At 48.6% G+C, this 13,663-nt stretch overlaps 1 non-coding gene across 1 annotated transcript; it reads right to left on the bottom strand.

Moving 5' to 3' along the window:
- Positions 1 to 779: 779 nt before the first annotated feature.
- On the bottom strand, positions 780 to 866 carry TRNASTOP-UCA (transfer RNA opal suppressor (anticodon UCA)). The gene has a single exon. It is a non-coding gene; the product is annotated as a tRNA-Sec (tRNA).
- Positions 867 to 13,663: the final 12,797 nt, after the last annotated feature.

Raw genomic sequence — 13,663 nt, 5'->3', positions numbered from 1 at the left:
AATGCACCCAGGAACACTGGAGGCCTGATTATTTGCATGGTATTTCTTCTCTTTTTCTGAGGGATTCACCCGGCAGAGTCTCCTTTCCTGCCCATGGGACTGGAAGGTGATGAGGACATGACCTCTGAATTCTCGCTCTGCCGTGGTGGGGGTGGCTGAGGTCTTGTTCTATCTAGAAGCTCTACAAATCAGCTGCTGGAGTTGTTGCAACAGGATATCACAGGATAAATGCCTTCTGCTTTGAAGAATATGTTTTTTAGCTTTGTGCTAACCTTTACTTTTGTGAGGCTGGGTGACATTATTAGCACCCGTGCTTACTGCTGAAGTGAAGCATCTTTGTTGTAGCGTGGGTGGGAGACTGGTTATCATCAATATGGAACAGATCTAGAGAATGGCTTCTGTTATTTACGTCTTTTCTGTTCTTGTAGAACGTGTGACACCGTTTAACTGAATCTACTGCTTAGCAGAATCCAATTAAAATCTGAATTGTCACCCAGGGAGATTTGCCTTGCTTTGGATGCGGCCAGCGCACGGCCATTAGCTCGGCTCTTTGCAGACCTTGCTCTCAGGGGACAGTCAAAAGCAACCAGAGGAAACGTCCCCCAGAAAGTGCACTGCGGGATAAGGTGGATGGAGGGTGAGCATAGCTATAGCATATTAGCTTAAGGGTGGTGTCGCCTTTTGCCCCGAGGATGGTCGGGCGCGGCGCCGGCTCCCGACCGCTGCCAGGGCGAAAGATAGCGCCCGCCCGGGGCAAAACACAAGCGGCCGTCCCGCCTCGCCCGAAAGGTGGAATTGAACCACTCTGTCGCTAGACAGCTACAGGTTTGAAGCCTGCACCCCAGACCACTGAGGGTCATCCGGGCAACTGAGTCATGCTCCGCTACAAGTATATAAGACCAAAGAGAGGTACAGCCCTGAGGTCACGGCGAGGGGCGTTCTGCCGCCGAAATGCGCCCTCCGCTAGTCCGCGGCGGCAGCCCATGCCGCTGCACGGCTAGAGCTCGGCATTAGGGGAGAGAGAAGCAGGAGCCAGCCCCCGTTGCCCACCCAGAAGCGCCCGGGCGCCGCATGCAAATCTCAGAGGCGGTGGTTGGCCGTGCCCAGAGAGGCGGGGCGGGAGGCGCTCCGCGGCTGGCGGGGGAGGCTGAGTCACGGCGTTTCCCAGAAGGAGTAGGGTCTGTCGGCAATGCTGCTGCCCGCGTCCTGCCCCCGCCCTTCCCGGATTTTCGAGGTCCCTTACAACATCGAGCAGCGCAGCTTGTGCAACGCTGCCGCCTCCGCCCCGCTCCCGGCCCCCGGGGTGATGTGCGCTCCCCTGTTGCGCTGGCGCGGGGCTGGCACAACAGCAGGCGATGCTGGGGCTGGCTTCGTGCAGCCTCCGGCCACGCCGTCCTGAGCCCTCCGTGTGCCTTTCTCCCACGCGAGCTCGCTTCCACTTGAGACAGCGGCCGAGGTGCAGGGCCACGTTCTCTCTCCCCATCGGTGGGGCTGCCCGGTTAGTTAAGAGGGCGTAAATACGCCTGGCAGGGCTCCGCGGAGCAGGCAGACCACTGGCTCCTTTTGAGCGCTCCCTCTGAGTGGTATCTTCTGGTTTTTTGTTGTGTTTTGTTTTCGGCATGCAGTTACTAATGCCAAATACTCTGGAGGAAGACGTGAATCTTGCATGAGATACCTCACAGAACAATAATATCCTCTGGGAGGAAATTCCTCCCTGGCCCTCAGCTGAGGATCAACTTATGCCCTGAAGCATGAGGATTGAAAACACTTGCAATTTTATCCTAGCGAGCGTAACTATAGAGGATATTTTCATAAACGGCTAAACCCTTGAAAAATTACTCACTTATTTGCCTCGAGAGGTTCCTCTGAAGTGGAGCCATTTCTGCAAATGCATGTGGCTTCCAGTGCTTTTTAATTAGATTATTCTTTTTGGTGTAAGCAACAAATAGAACTGTAGGTCTCTTGCTCAACCCAGGGAAGTTGAGGCTCAAAACTAGTCTGAAGTGGAGCAGCACCAGAGTGCAACTGGTATAGAACAGAACTAGGGCCACAGCTAGAGGCTGGAAGCAGTTTTGTAGATGTCAGCAAAAGAAAACCAAAAATATGTGGTGGGGCAGCACCATGCCTGCTGACACCATGGAATACTGCTAGGCATAGCTTTGCCTTTAGTATGTGTCTCCAAGGGGAGGTGGTGGAGTCGCCATCCCTGGAGCTGTTCAAGGCAGGATTGGACGTGGCACTTGGTGCCATGGTCTAGCCTTGAGCTCTGTGGTAACAGGTTGGACTTGATGATCTGTGAGGTCTCTTCCAGCCTTGGTGATACTGTGACTTACCCTACAGAACTGAACCAGCTCTGGTATCATCTGGCTTGCTGACTCTCCAGGATGGGCATGAGTATATCTGAGGCCTTATTGGTTTATAGTGAACAGTTCTTTTAGCAACTTAAATGCAGCTTTTAGAGCACATTTTTAACCTCTTCCCAGAAGCAGGGTTTTTATCAGAAGAAGCTGGTTGGAGATCTGGTCCTGCCAAAGCCAGGCAGGATTCTTCCTTTCCTTCCTTGTTTTTTTTAGGAGTACTGTTCCCCAGTACATTCCTCTCTTTCCCCTGGTACTTATCCCAGTAGCAGGTGGCATAATCTAGCAAGTTTCTTTTGTGCATAAAAATGCGTGGGGTGAGGAACAGAGGGCATGCGTGGGAAGAGGTGCAGGGAAATTAGTCATGGGGAGGAAGAGGGTAGCACAAGGATTTGAGGAAATCAAGTGGCCACAGTGATCCCTCAGGCTTCCAGCCAAACCCATCCTGCCTGCTGGGAGAAGCAAGTCAGCTCAGAGATATGCTTGGATCAGTCCAGCAGCATGTGACCTTGCTGACCAATTCAGACTGAACAAGAATGCCTGCCAGGGGCCGGAGGAGACATTCATAGCTCCTGTCTTTTATTTTCAAGGCTTGGCTGACTTCAACAACTCTTTCACTTTCTCTTTGCCTTCATCTGTAGCAGCTACATTTTCTGGATCTCTTTCCCTGCAGCACTTAAGGGGAAGGCATCTTAGTGTAACAATGCTGCTTTCATCTTCTCTTTTGTGGCCTCTAGGATTTTAAAGCAGTGATGTCTCATGATCCCTCTCCCTGTGCTTTCCAGAAAAGGACTATGCTGAGCACTTAAGTGTGAATGAAAAGCAACAGACAGGGAAAATACTCCAGACAAGAAACCAAAAGATGTATCAGAAGGGACAGCTCCTAAGAATTCCCTTATTCTGCAGTAGAGACGTGAGGAGATAATGAACACAGCAGTTTCTAAAGACCAAGCAGTGGCAAAAGGCACTCGAGAAGGCCAGCAGCAGCATAGGAAATTATGCCAGACCTCAGAGTTGATGGGGAAGCAGAAGTTCTGAGAGTTTTCTTTTCCACCGGATGCTAGGTTCATCTAGGTTCAGGTCTGCTTCTGGAGCGGAAGCTGTGCTAGCCACAGACTTCCCCAGCAGTGCTGAAAATAACATTTTCCAGGAGATCTGTGTTTCTGATTTGTAAAGGCCTTTGGCACCTCTGACCAGGAGGGACTGCAGATGAGCTGCTGTGGTTGACAGAGGTGCTGGTCTCCTGTGAGGAGAGGCCATAGAGGGCAGATGCCAATATTTGGTGCTCCTGGTGCCAGTTTCTCTCAGCTGCTGCTCAGTGTGCTTCTGAGAGTCTGGGTACTGATCAGGAATCCGTGAGTAGAGCTGGCTGGCAGCTGCAGGTAATGGTCACCTTATGACTTATGGTTAGATTTATAGGGCTGCCAGAAAATGCAGATAGTGTGTAAATAAGTGAACAGACCTATTGATTTGAAAGTCTCTTTAGCACCTGATTGCCCTTCACATATTTTCTGTAAGCGCTCAGCTTCATCTTTAGACCTTTAGTCTTTGAAAATCTGACCATTAAAAGTACAGAACAAATTCAGTTTTTCAGCTTAATGATGACAAATATCTCTCTCCTCACTAATGCTCTTAATTAAAGCATTTCTCAGTGTATTTGGACCTGATTCTCCACCTTATGCAGAGAACTACACTATGCCAAATGGGTGCACAGCACTGCCAATTTAGGTTTGATTCCATGCCCATTCAAGTTAATAGAAATCCTCCCACAGAAGTCAGTGGGATTTGGTTCAGACCCCAAAGCCAATGGGTAATTCTGATTTGGCAGTATTTTATGCCTACACTGCACCAGCAGACACAAATATGCAAGGTACAAAGCCTTGGTGAATTTAGAAGGGGCTCAGTAAGGGACTTGTGGGGCAGACTGTAGCCTAGGCTATTAAAGCAATTCACAGTGCCTAGGACTGTCCAGCAAGAAAACCTGAAACTAAACCAGTTTAGGATACTGGAGTGGGCTGCCCGGGGAGGTGGTGGAGTCGCCGTCCCTGGGGCTATTCAAGGCAAGGTTGGATGGGGCACTTGGTGCCATGGTCTAGCCTTGAGCTCTGTGGTAAAGGGTTGGACTTGATGATCTGTGAGGTCTCTTCCAACCCTGATGATACTGTGATACAGTCTGAACTTTCCTTGTTCATTTTTTACAGTGCTCTTATCACTTAACAATGCACTCTCGGCTTTTTGTGGTTTGGTCTGGTTGTTTTTTGTTTGTTTGTTTGCTTTTTAGTTTTGTTTTTGTCCCAGACTGACAGAACATGTAAGAATCTTCAGTGCTTTGTTCCCACTTCTTTTAACCACCAGAACCTGATTTGTGTCAGCAAAGATAAGCCTAGATCCCTACCGTATTAACAAATAATTATTTGGTGTAAGGTAAGGCATGAGAAGGGCTGTTATTCTTAGCAGCAGCAATGAAATTTCGGCAGCTGATGACGTCAGTGCTAAATGTCAGTGTGAAACAGGCTGGAACAAATTAAGAGTGTGGTGTCGTCACTGTGAGAGCCGCGCTGCCCTCCAGAGGGACTGTGGTTGGATGCTGCAGATGCTGTTCAGGAGATAGGGGGACAGAAGCTTGTGGGACCTTCTCAGAAGCCTCCAAAAAAGGAACAACAATCGTTTCAGTACCACAAAGGTCAGAGAAGATGCTATTTGAACATCCCTACCGACCTCACAGTGTGAGCTAACAGCAAGGGAAGGGCTGTGTTTACAAGCCTGATTCCAGGAACCAGTGCAGGGAAAAAAATAAAGACAAAAGAAAAAACAAATAAATAAAATTGGCCATCTTTTAGTCACTTAGAAAGCTGGGCTAACTCCATCCCTGATGTCACTTCTGTGACTCAAATCGAAGAAAAATTTGGCCTGAGATGCCTTTTGTCATGATGTGCTGCTTAAAATAGGATGATGTGCTTGGAACAGAGGTTATCCTGAAGCTTTTTATTGCTTAACTGTGCTACTGCATTCGAAGAATGCCTTTAGGCTATCCAGAAATGCTGAACTCAAGGTGCACAGTGCTTTAATCACAATAGGGTGATACTCCAAATGCATTCATGCTTGTCCTCAAAGCGTCTGGTCTTGAGCGTTTCTTAGCTGGTCTCAGATTGCACTGCTAGACCCACCCCTGCTATGGTTCCGGACATGGATGCTGTCTGAGAGGTGCTATCTTGGCCTCCTGGTATCTCAAGGTCTTGAGTCCTGCATTTTCTTGGTCTGCCAGATGAACTGCTTCATCTGCAGGGATTGTGGAGCTGTGGTATGGGCTGTTGTTGGGAGATGGTAGGGAGGGTTGGGACCATCCTGCTTTCTTTCATGGAGACCTGCAGTATTTTGTACAAAGATGTGGGGAAAATTAAGACTCCCTGGGTCAGTGTTTCTAGAAAACTGGTACTGGCAAGACAACTGCTCAGTGTTGTTTCACTCCTTTCTGGTGGCTGCAGGGATGGATCTGGTTACAGCAGAGAGGGAAATACATTGAGAAGTGTGCTTATCTATCCATCCTACCAGCTGTTTCTGGCATGAAGCAACTGGCTGACCACAGTAAGGAAAGGGGGATGTAATCAGTTAGCAAAAGCTCTCCTTTCTTCGCAAGGACAATGAGGATTATTGGCAAACCCACAGAGTTACGGGAATAGAGGAACTGGTGTGCTGAAGTCACTTCCTATCGCTTGGGAGTCCCTGTGCTCGGAGCGTTGTGTTCGCTTTCCCAATAGGAATCTCGGTGGCTGTCTGCACTAGTTCAGATGTACCAGCAGAGTCACCCTGTGTCGGCACACGAAAGCTCGCTCAGACAGCGTGCCACCACAGTCTTTTATCTGCTGGGGGCGGGGGGAAGGATTCAGACCGGCTGCAAGCAGGGAGACTCATTCCTTACCACATCTTTCCACCAGCGAAACACCTTTCTGTGGAGATACCTGCGAAAGCAGGCATGCCTTAATCCAGAAAAGCAGCATATGCCAACAGAAACACTCTTTTGCAATGCAAACTGCACTGCCACTAGAGGAGTGTTGGCAAGTCCCACACTTCTCGGCGTGAGGTCTCTGCTTCACTGATTAGGTGCTGTATAGGCAGGCAGCACAGGAGGTTCCCAGCCGGTGAGATCACTCAGAGTTTTGCCCCTCAGTGCTGAGGGGAGCCTCTGCTCCCTCATTCCAGCAGAAAGCGGTGGCCACTTCAGCTGCACCTGTGTCAACAGAGAATTTATATAAACTGGAGAAGAGCTCCTGAATGTGCAGCTGGTTGTTGTCACAGTGTGTAGATGGGAGAACTGTCCACTGCAACGTGCAGCTGGTTGTTGTGACAGTGTGTAGATGGGAGAACTGTCCACTGCAATGTGCAGCTGGTTGTTGTGACAGTGTGTAGATGGGAGAACTGTCCACTGCAATGTGCAGCTGGTTGTTGTGACAGTGTGTAGATGGGAGAACTGTCCACTGCAATGTGCAGTTGGTTGTTGTCACAGTGTGTAGATGGGAGAACTGTCCACTGCAATGTGCAGCTGGTTGGTGTCACAGTTTGTAGATGGGAGAACTGTCCACTGCAATGTGCAGCTGGTTGTTGTCACAGTGTGTAGATGGGAGAACTGTCCACTGCAATGTGCAGCTGGTTGGTGTCACAGTTTGTAGATGGGAGAACTGTCCACTGCAATGTGCAGCTGGTTGTTGTCACAGTGTGTAGATGGGAGAACTGTCCACTGCAATGTGCAGCTGGTTGTTGTCACAGTTTGTAGATGGGAGAACTGTCCACTGCAATGTATGTGGTCCACACAAGGTCTTGAAGATAGTTTGGGAGTATCTGGTGTCTTTTCAGAGGTCTTGCTAGCCAGCTCAGAGAGGGCTTCTGCTGCAGCCCTGCATCCAGCTAATTTCAGCCAAACTGAGGTTAGGAGACTGTTATGAGATCAAAGCTTCCTTAGCAGGAAGGATGGAGAGCCTGAACAAGGATGAGGCAGATCTGGTGCCAAAAGGCATTGTGTCAGCCTGTTGTCAGCATTTCAGGTCCAAAAATGTGACTCATAAAAGCAGGGAAAACAAAAGGTTGAATACTCTCTGCATTACATCCCATTTAGTCTAGTCTGAGGATACAGGAGTTAGAAGTCCACAGGAGTGAGAATAGACTTCTACTTTTGCTTTTAGAGTTACTGGGTGAAGGTGAGTATACGGAGCTGATCTCCAATATATATTCCTGACAGACACTGACTGGAGACAGGATGACATTGTTCTGGATGTGTTTGTAAATACATGCCATGATTCTCAAGATTTACTGCTGTAGGAGACCCAAGATGATCTGTGATTTCTGCAATATCATCCCAGAGAGCGAATGAGTGATTCCATGTGGTAGAGACATACAGTCCATGACTCACAGCCCTGAGTCACAGTACTGGGACACTTCAGCATTCAAAACACTAGTAGTGACAGAAATCAGGATGATGAGCAAGCAGCTGTTACTCATTCTCAGCTGGACACCGTAAGCATGTTTGTACCAGTCAGCGTGGCTCTGTCTCTTTGTCTCTTCTCTTGCAGACCTGCAGTCATCCGGATAGCATGGTGGCATAGCTCACTTAGGATTTGCCTCTGGGCAAGAGATGAGCAAGTCTAGTCTCTGGCTTCCAGACTGTCCTGCTTGACAGTTTCAGAATAGAGCTATCATGGCTGTTTCCCCTTTAGATTACTTCTCTGGAGATTAGGTCACATTACAAACATGAATGCATTGATCATCATGTAGGTTAGAAAGTACCTGTGTCCCTATTTACAGCTGGGGAGGCCAAAGCACTAAGCAGGTAGGTAAGTTGCTCTTAATGACAACGAGATTTGTAGCAGAGCCAGGACAAAAACACTGGAACCTTAACTTAATCTCTAACCACTGAACCATATGCTCCATTGCATTCATCACTTCCTCATGAGGTGGCTGTTTGGATGAGAACTAGTGCCCAGGAAGTCACCCTTGTTTATTCTGTCTCAGCCTCTTAATGCCTGTGGAACTTTTTTATTGAATTCTTTTCATGGCCATCAGCTTTGGTGCGGGAAATGATTCCAAGACACAAAGAATTGGTTGTGTGTGTGCACGTGCATGTGTGGTTGGGAGAGGGGAAGAATAAAAAATCAATTTCCAGATGGTTGAGAGGATGCATAGCACTTTGCTATTGGCAAAAACAACCTCTTTGATTTTCAGGATGTGTAAGTCACAGAATTGCAGCTGGAAAAAAATAGGCAGAAAGGGAGGCAGTAGAGTAAAAATAAGAAATACTTAAGAAAAATATCACAGCTGATATTTTAAAATCTAAGTGCTTCATTTTTACTTAAACTAGGGGGGGGGAGGGAGGGGGAATGTGCTTGCTGAGAAGCATTTCTGTAGAGTAGGTTCAAATATGTATCATCTCATTTTCTTGTTAGCTTCTTTGCTTTGCATTCCCCTCTGTATCCTCAGAGGAAATTCAGTCTCTGGCAAGCTCCAGCTCCAGACAGGAAACATTCTGAGGAATTTCTTCCATACAGGTACTATATTTGCTTGGAGGGATAACATGGTGGAGATATTTACCATGATTGGATTTCACTAGCATGTTGTTATACATGTTGATGGGGTTGCTGGGAGTAATCTCTGTCTGCAGCCACCAGCATGCCATGCTTAAATAAATTGTGCTGCTCTGCCTGTGGGAAGATTTGCATCAGATCTGGGACAGCAGATTCTCCTTCCTCTGACAGCAGCACAGCCTGACGTATGTCAAAGATACCTGCTGATGTCAGAAAGTATCAGAATCAGGCCTGTGCAGCAGGTTTTTATCATGCTACAAACTTGGCCATATGCTATTTGCATGTCCAAGTATTTGCAAACAGGTATTTTGACAGGGGAAATGACTGTGAGAGGGTTCAGGCTTATCCTGTCTGTGCACATAAAAGAAGGTCTTTGCTCTTGCCTTTGCTCTCAGGGAATCAAACACTGAGCTGTAGCAGCACACCACCTTTCAGACAAGTGGGAGGTACTGAGCATAACCAACTGAGATGCAAGCTTCCTACACCCCTTGGGGCTTGCTGGGGACACTTTCCCACCTTTCTCTGCAACTGCAGAGCAGGCCTGTTCTGCTTCTTAGAAGAGAAGAGCTCGCAGCAGTCTGAAAAACAAGCAGCATAATACCTCCCTTGGCTGCTTGGCTATGTAACATCAGCGTCATCAGTGAACAGTGATGCAGTGAGATTGAATATCTTTTAAAGCACCCAAGAGAAATATCCTTTTCCTTACCAAAACACGTGAGTGCTTGTCAGTCTCTAATGCAGTTCTCAGGATACAAGGTGTGTAGAGAAACAGACTGATCAGTCTGAATCACTGTCTCCCAAGAGAAACGTGAGGGATTAAGTACATGGCTGGGAACAGTCCTGCGCTGGCAAGGAAATGGACTGCATGACCCATCTTAGAGATCTATGATTCATTGCATTGCAAAGACAGAGAAGAAAAATGTGTAGCAACATGCAGTGGTACCTTGCCTGCTATTACAGTGCAGCCTCCAGCCACAGACAACCTGACCACATTTACAGGTGTGCTCTGGGAACAGGCTTTTTGTGTGGGGAGCTCCAAGAGACAGGAGAATGCCTTCAAAGCCTTAAAGGTCTCTGTGCTGCCCTGCCGTGCCGTAGAGCTGTAAGTGTGTGTGCAGTGCAAAAGCATGGGCTGTGGGTTTATTTTTTTTCGTTGTTTCTGGGGCAGGAAGCACAAGTGCAGATCCTCCTACTGAAGGCTATGGTGGGAAGAAAAGATTCACTGACTCCCCTGCAGTGTTAGTGAGAATGCAGCTTTGGCCTTTAGTGCCCTTTGTTACATAAACACAAGTAGCATAGACATATTAATCACCCTGCCATTGAGGGAGGAACAGAGCAGCAACCTCAATGCCACCCACTCCCCATTCTCGCTCCCATTTGATGCTGCTATTTTAAGCCACACATTATTTCCTGCTGTGATTTTATTTTTTCAACCCAGCTTCTAATTCTGGCTCTGAGGTAAGCTGTGACATACGTATCCCTCCTCTCCCCCTCCCTGCCTTCCTCCTCCCTCTGCACCCACGTCCTCTTGGTCGCTGTCTTTTAGAATTTTTCTCTCTGTGTCTCATAAACAGCCAGGTCCAGAGGTTAGTTATTGACTGCTTGAGAGGGAAAAAAAAAAGCTGACTTTCCTGGGTTTGGACTTAAGTGCAAACAGTACTGGGGTAAGGGTTTGTGGGGCAGACTGCTTTAAAAGTCCTATTTCCCTGCTCTCTCCTCCTCAGAGAGGTTTGTGTTGTAGAGAGGATGGTTTGGCTATGAATGAAGGCTACTGCTTAGCAGTGTTCTGCTGGTGTTCTCATCTGCTGAGAAGGGTTTTACACCAGTGGCATGTGCATTGTGGCAGAGAGGAGACAGGACAGAGCTCAACTGCTCTACAAGGGATTTCTCTCTGCTTCTGTGTAAAGGTAATCATGAGATTTCTGGCCCCTAAGTAGTTTCTCCCACAGGCAACTGCCTTATCCTGCCTGTGCCAGAGAACAGTGTGACTACATGATTCTGTTTTCTGTGGCTTTCAGCTGCATCTGGGTCAACCCTAAGGAAAAGTTGTAACCACGTCAGTCTAGGGCAGAAGAATGGTGCCTGTGGCCCCAAGAGGGACCCGGTGCACCAAGCAGTGATGGCCCTTTCCATGAATGAATGGGTGCTTGAGCACTGATAAGAACTCTGCCAAGGTAAATTGGAGTCCTAGGAGGAAATCCAGTCCTGCTTCTGCACCACAGTTGAGGAACATTACAGGTTTATCCTCTTCCACCCCCACTCACCCCTTCCCTCTCTGCTAAGCGGCCCATCCTGAAAATCTCCTTTGCTTCTGCTGCAGATGCATCTCTGCTAGCAAAAGCATGCAGTTTGGGTGGTGGCAGGCTGCTGTCAGAACCTTGGGCCTTGCTTCAACAAGCAAGGAAACAGCAGTGTGAGCTGCCCTCAGCCAGCCCTGGTGTATGTATTTCACACAAACAGCCTCACACCTTTCCCTTCCTGTGAGTTACTTTCAGAGATGCTGCACGTGGCTCTTGTCTGCCCGATTTGAGCAATAGCTGTAGGAAATCCCAGGCTAAACATCTGCATGTGCTTCATCCTCCCCTTTCCCAGACAGTGATTCCAGCTTTGCCCTTCCCGTAGTTTCCAGAGAGAGGGCGAGGCAGAGAGAGCAGGAGCGAGCAGCCCTTTGCCAAGTGCTTTAATGTTAGTCACAGCTGCTGGAAGTCTTCACAGTGCTCTCACCAGGACCGTTATTTTATTTTCACAGCTCAGTTTCCATGCAGGTCCCCAGAGAAGGCTAAGGAGTCACATCCCTGCCCAGTAACAGGCTACATGCTAGCTTTGCACATTTGCACGCTTTGCCATTTGTTTTGAAGCAGGGAGAGGAGCACACCAGCCCACAGAGCTGAGCATCTGCCCTGTCACAGGCCAAACCACAGCCCTCAAATCCTTGCCTGCAAAGAGCTTGCAGCTGAATGAAGCAAGCTAATTTCCAGTGGAAGGCAGGGAGGGAAAAGAGCTAGGCTCACGAATGGGAGTGATCACATCAGAATAAAATGACTGTTTTCCCAGCATACTGTGTCCCCATGGGCAGCTATTTTAAACGTTATTGCAGAATAGCTTGTCCCACAACAGCAACGCTGGAGAATTTCCCCCTTGAGACAAGACCTCAGAAAGGAGTTGAGTAAGTTGGCTTCACAGAAAATCACCCTGCTTTCAAGGGTCACACCCAGCAGTGTGCAGCAGGAGCCACCCAGCAGCTGATGGGCTTTTGATGTGCTAGGCATAATGTACTGGATGAGGATGGGTCTCTGAGGACTGACAGCCACTACTGCCATCCTCTCTGGCACTTTGGTGGGGGTCCATGTGGAATCACTGACTGGGCTTGAGGGCTTGGGGAAGAAGAAAGGTTCAGGTGATGCTGGGTGTTGCTTGCTTGCTGGGACCGTCCACTAGAGTCCAATGCTGGTGTCAGCTCTGATGGTCACTGGAACAATAGGAGTACCAGGAAGGAGCCTGTGGTTTACAGATAAAATGGCTGTGGGGTAGGGGTAGCTTAGAGGCACCGGTACAACAGGGCCATATGTGTCCTGACATCCAAGGTATGTGATAAATAACCCATTTTCAAGTCTGGTCAGGCTGAGTATTGCAAAATCAACAATAAGTTAAAAACTCCATTCAGTCCTGAATACCCACAGTGCAGCATCCAGGAGTGGCACAAGATGGCAGAGATTTCGTGGCTGTGCAGACGCTGATACCATCCGTGCAACCTCAAAGTCTTTCCTCGCCGAGCTGTCCTTTATGATCAATCTTCCTGTATGCTGCTTGCCATGGTAGCAACCAGAGAGGTCCATCTCAGCAGAAGCCCTGACTGCCTGAAGAGAGTCCTAGCTGCTGGCCTTCCATTTCCTTGTTCTGGCAGCTCAGCTGTGGCTCATCTAGGTCAAGAGAGGCAGCTCCGGAAGACATTCCCCGCAGGATTCAATGAGATTCTCTCAGGGCTCTTCAGCTGGGCTTGCTCCTTTTTCCCATTCCAGACACAGTTCAGAAGACTGTGTTTGTAAACACCCACTTGCTCCCCCCAGGGCTCTGAGCAGAAGGCCAGGGTAAGAGGTGCAGACAGTTTGAAGAGGCTGTAGCGTCCCATCACAGGAGAGGACACACCTTGCAGTTAATAGCCGTGGTGGGTGGTGGCAGGAGTCACCTGCGGTACCAGCAGGTCTCAGCAATATTTCATGGCTCCCTGAGGCTGAGCTCAGGCTTTACTGAAATGACTCCTTCACATGCCAAGGTAAATGCTGCTCTGTCAGAATCAGCAGGGGCTTAGGCTCCCTTGCCTCAAATGTATGTACAAGATTGTGCCCTGTGATGACAAACGCCATAGTGGACATGTGTTTGCATTTGACACAGTGCGGGTTAAATACTCACTCTGTCCAATATCTCCTTCCTTTAGATTGCTTCAGACAGCTAGACCATATATGTGGACACACCTGTCCTACTGGGAAGGCAAAGGCCTGCTGTGGCATAGCACCTGGTCAGTGAACACAAGCCCAGTGACCAGCAGTCTGAGATGATGCTGAAGAGCCTCCCAGGCTCCTTTTGCCTTAGTCCTTTTGAAAATTAACAAGTGCCATTGCTTCTCATCATAACATTGTGAAGCAGTGACAAGGCTCTGCAATTGAGGGAAGGCTAGAGCCAATGAAATGTAGAGCTAAGCCCACCTCTCTCCACCAGTGGCAGCACCTGGTGGGG

This window comes from Pogoniulus pusillus, chromosome 18 (genome assembly GCF_015220805.1).
Source record: "Pogoniulus pusillus isolate bPogPus1 chromosome 18, bPogPus1.pri, whole genome shotgun sequence".
NCBI classification, from domain to species: domain Eukaryota; kingdom Metazoa; phylum Chordata; class Aves; order Piciformes; family Lybiidae; genus Pogoniulus; species Pogoniulus pusillus.
This window is presented reverse-complemented; position numbering and strand designations above follow the sequence as displayed.